Below are 5,097 nucleotides of genomic sequence, written 5' to 3' on the forward strand. Positions count from 1 at the left end.
AATGCAAACACTAATTTTTCCCATCTTTTACAGGTTGAGCACATTGTGCATTAGGCTGGCTTATCGTCACTCCAGCGGGTCCCTTTGGAAGATTCAGGGATGTGCAGCCAAAGCCTCCTGCACACTCATGAGCACATTGGTTACCAAGCAGATGGTTGCATCTCTTCTGCTTGTAGTTTCTAGCAGTGGTCATCACGGCACTAACACACATTAGAAAAAATAATCCAGAATAAGCAAAGACTGGCAAACTAAGTTAGAATTTATGAAACTTGGCATGGGGGCAAGGGGCAACAACCCCTGGAAGAACTGAGCTCCAAAATTGTTAGCAGACCCCTTCACGAAGCAGCAGCAAGCACAAGTTTCGGTGCCTTACAAAGAGAATCCTCTGTGAAATTACCTTAGTTACAGAGCAATTTATATGCAGATAGAGGTAAAAACTCTTCCTATAAACATGAAAATATTTCACTGGAAACAAGGAGACTGTAGAAAAGGAATTGTTACTTTGAAACTCCCTTTATTTAAAGGTAAAGTCATCTAGTTTGAAACATCCACCAGAGTTTATATTTTCCAGAACGGCCTTCCTTTCATCCTCTTAGTTTCCTTCACTAAACGTACCCCTTTTCCAAATTTTAATTGTATCTACGAAGTCTATTTCAGCTATACACCTTGCTTTGAGGAGCCTGAACACACGATAAAGCTTCAGAGAACCACAGGTTTGGAGAGGACCCAAGCTCCTTTCCAACCTACAAGTGCTGGAAGTCAGTCAGCTGAAACAGTGACTACAAATACCTGTGTTCCTACATTGCCTGAGCTCACACTGTGAAATTTTTTTGCATTATAGAAATGTCTGAACCAACACAGCGTAACTCCAGCAAAAGCAGATTCTGCCAGCCTTCACTGTCAACCCCCTTTCCCAGAAAATCCAGATTCAGCTGGGGGCAGAAAACATTCCTGTGATCTGATTACAGGAACTTCCAACTTGAGGCAGCTGAAAGGGTTGTCTGTGCCTGTACCAGACATTCTGTGTAATACTATTGCAATCTGACTTACCTCTACACCACCTTTTTGGGAAGTGTCACAAATGGTCTCACCTGATTCAGACTGGGAAGATTTTTAATACTTTCATTGATGTGGACACGAAAAACATTCTTGTTGATGCCAGTTTCCCGCAGCAACTGTTGCTGTGGTTATAAATCATTTATTGCCCCCCGACGGCCAACAACTGAATATAAAGAATGAGGTTACTACGTGCGAGAGGGCGTGACAAATGCAGATGCCTGCTCCTTCTGAAACGTGCCATCAGGCACCAAAATACTGTTGACTGTTTTATTGCAGGGGGCTTTGGGAAGTCACTAAAATAACCAACAGACAAGCGCTCTCTAATGTTGATGAAAGCAAACAGTCCTCCAATTCACAGATGCAAAGATCAAGGGGGTCCTCAGCTTGTGTGTGCAGTAACCATTAGGGAAGGAACATAGAGACAACCCCCCTCCTCTCCAAGCCCCCATGGAGCTCAAGGGAAATATTTTCTTCTCAAAGACAAAATGCACCATTAATTCCTTAAGTTGTTTAGGAATAACTTATAGCGCTCATTACTGAGCCAAGGTATTTGAAATAACCTAGTTAACTCCATCTTCATGATTAGAAGACCTTTGGATAGGCTCCAGGTCTGACCGTGACTTCACTTCCCCTCCTAGATAACATGAGATTCACTCACACAGATCTTATTATCTCTTGTACCTCCTTGCTGAGCAATTTTGTATCTTGCTGCCAAAACAGAAGCAGAGATGAAGGCACTTGGATATTTTCCTCATGCAGAGGCCCAAGCTCTCTCCCAAGCAGGATTTTCTTTATGATCATCTTGATTTTGCAAGGGCTGGGTATAAGATAGTTTGAGAGAAAAGGCACAAAAAAAAAAGAGACTATGTTTTACACAACAGTTGAGTCAAAAACAATCATGCTGGCAACAACAAAACACATTTTAGCAGGTTATTTCCTCTGCTCAAGTGCAGTAGCTTCCCACACATTATTTCTTCAACCTCAACAGGAATAGATCGATCTCTCAAGTCCAAAACAAGCCCTTACAGGTGTTTAAATGAACTGAAAGACACCACAGCGGTCACAACGTAAGAGCTGAGGCATCCAGACACCATAACACATGCTACCTGCTTTACAAGATCACCTCCAAACCACTACTTCAGCAGCCCTCATGGTGACTCCAGGTGCTCTGCACACTCAGTTAGAGAGCTTAGGGACCTATATGCTGCGAGGGAGATGGCGAGACTGATCCCAAACCCAATCCCAAACTGGAAGGCTATGGCCACCTGGTAACCAGCCGAAGTAGTAGTCACCCAGTTTTAGCAGGCTGGAGATGTAGGAAGTTTTCCTCCCAGTGCCAATCATAGTGCTCTCTAAAGAAAAACCAAAGTTTTAAGCCACCACCACAAGTTAACCCTCAAAATATCTGTCTTTCCTACAAACCAGGGAAGCAGAGATTCTCCTGGACGGTTCATCCAGGTACCACAGCTGGGAGTTTGGACACATCTGAAAGGAAACAGAGTACCTGCCATAGTCACTTCTCTCCAGCCCCCTCCTTCCATGGAGCGGGCAACCAACATCCCAAAGGCCACAGATGAGCTTCTTAGAGACTTAATCTTGGTGTTTGCACAGGTTAAAGGGGTAAAGGGCGAAACTGTGCACAGAATGAATTTTCCTTATCACCAAACATTTCCCTCCCACGCAAAGAAGGGTAAATACAGTACCAAGCCCTTGTTTCATCACAAGACAGCCTAAACTACAACTTGGCTATCAAGCTATATGCCACAGCTGTAATTTTCACATGCAGTTTCAAATGTCTACATGCTGATGTTCCCAGTAATCAGGAATTTTCCAAGAACTAGTTGTGTATCCTAAATATTTCCTTCTTTTCTCTCTTTCCATGTCCTCCTCCTCCTCTACCCTGTCTCCAGCAGCGTATTTTGCTTTTGTTTGTTTCTTTGTAACCAATGTCATTAACATAGTTATTTTGGGACAGAGAAGCCATTAGCAAAAGCAGTTTAAAGGATGAACCAAAAAAAGTTTTGTTCCTTTAAAACCAATTGAGTCACTTCCCGTAGCATGCAGGGAGACCAACAGCAGAACATCCATACTCCAAGTCCTTACTCAGCAGAACCTTTAACAGACACAGGTGCACATCCCACATGGGCAACTCTTATTCCTCTACAAAACTTCCAAGAATCAGATGAAACACCACAATATTTAGCAAGAGAAGCAATAAGCACCTCTTGCACCAAGTCCTGGTGTAGTACTAAGTCCCTTTGGAAGCAGGACCATAACAAGAGGCAAGAATGGGAGCCACACAGTCTTACAGCAGGATGAATTTAGAAACAAAGCAATTAAGCCATCCTCAAAGGCACAATTCAAGAGTTGCTCTTGCTGCCCGGTCATACAAGGAATTTTTGTGGAGCTAGTGTGACACCTCCTGGCCATTTGTGGTATTGCCCCTTATCGCAACCAAAGTTTACTTCCTTCTATAAGCTGGAAATAAGGCCGCCACCACATGAAAAACAGCAAATAAAAATCCCTAAACGCTGTGCAGTGGTGCCTGAACAAACGTTAATTACACACCTACAAATGGAACACAAAACTTGTATGCAAACAGAAACGAAAGTACACCCCAGAATTTCCACCCCATTGATTCGACTGCCTAACCGCAGAGGCTTGCTTTTGACACACCTCGGCCTCTTCACACAAGCCCTCATCCAACTTCTGCTGCTCCGAATGAGCAGCTGGTCTGTCCTCCTTACTCTCTTCATTGCTCCAAAACTACCAGGATTAGGGCTGCAAAGAAGGACCCACCTCATTTCTAGCCTCTTTCTCCAGAGGATGCTGCGTTTTTGGAAGACAAAGACACAAACAGCTTAGTCATCATACGGCTGAGACCTTGGCTTGTTGTAAGGATTAGTGAGTGCACAGAACTGACAGTTGTCAGCTCTAAGGTGAGCACTAATTTTTGGAACTACCAGCCCAATTGCTCACAGCTGCCATAGCCAAATGGTTTCACACAGAACAGCTGCCTGAAGATGATGCAGGCAGAGGGCTCAGAGGACAGCAGGACCCGGCTGTCATAGCACCAGAGTAGGAGACAAGAACTCGTACCCCTGCTACCAGCTCATTGTCTGAAACTGAAACAGATTTGCAGGATCTCAAGTGCTGGTGAGACTGAAGAATAAACATGAAATCCCCCTCCTCTTCTTGCTGCCACGTTCTCCCACAGCTCCATTCCTACGACAGGTTTCTGGTACGCTGCAAGGATGGACACAGGTAATGCCTACCTTAGAGGTGCAACGGGGAGTGGTGCCAAGTTTCCAGTGCCACCACTCCCCATATCCAAACACTGCCAACAAGATACTCAGCCTGCTCTTCAACCTCAACCCAGGCCTCCTGCTTTCACTTCCAGAAAGGCTGGGACACACATACATGTAGGACATCACACAACCAAAACACAGCTCCTCCTTGTTACTCCACACCCCAAAAGCTCAGCAGACCAGCAGTCAGCTGAGACGGAACAGACCTTCACTCACATCCCTCTTTTGCCTGATTTGAAGCCTGCTTGCATAATTAACATCAGTACTGGTTAAAAACTTAGCACATCAGTTCAGCCTAATTTGGCGGCTTGTGTGAGTAGACAGTGCACAAGTATTCGCATGCATTTTCACAGCATCTCAGAAATTAAGCCCAGCTTTACAAATTACTAAGACATTAATTTACTGCCAGTTAAAACCCTCCAGACTGGAAGCCTCTACCTGCTGCCCTTCTGCCTCCAGCTCTCTTCCAGCTTTGCCAATGACACAATCCCCTACGCCTCCAGACAACGCTGCAACCCCAATGCAATCCCCAAGCAGTGGACAAACCAACGGATAGGACTGAAACAGGGAGCTGAGAGATTCGTAACAGATGCTTTGCAGAACACTGTAACCTTTTAGGTTGGCTTCCTCCTCCACTAGAAATCTGCTTGCTACAAACAGCGTTTCAACATTCCTAACCATCACCTGTAGCTACCTAAGGTGTCTCTCAACAAACACCACAGGACAGGTA

This window comes from Leptosomus discolor, chromosome 2, assembly GCF_034619465.1.
Source record: "Leptosomus discolor isolate bLepDis1 chromosome 2, bLepDis1.hap2, whole genome shotgun sequence".
Taxonomy (NCBI): Eukaryota; Metazoa; Chordata; class Aves; order Leptosomiformes; family Leptosomidae; genus Leptosomus; species Leptosomus discolor.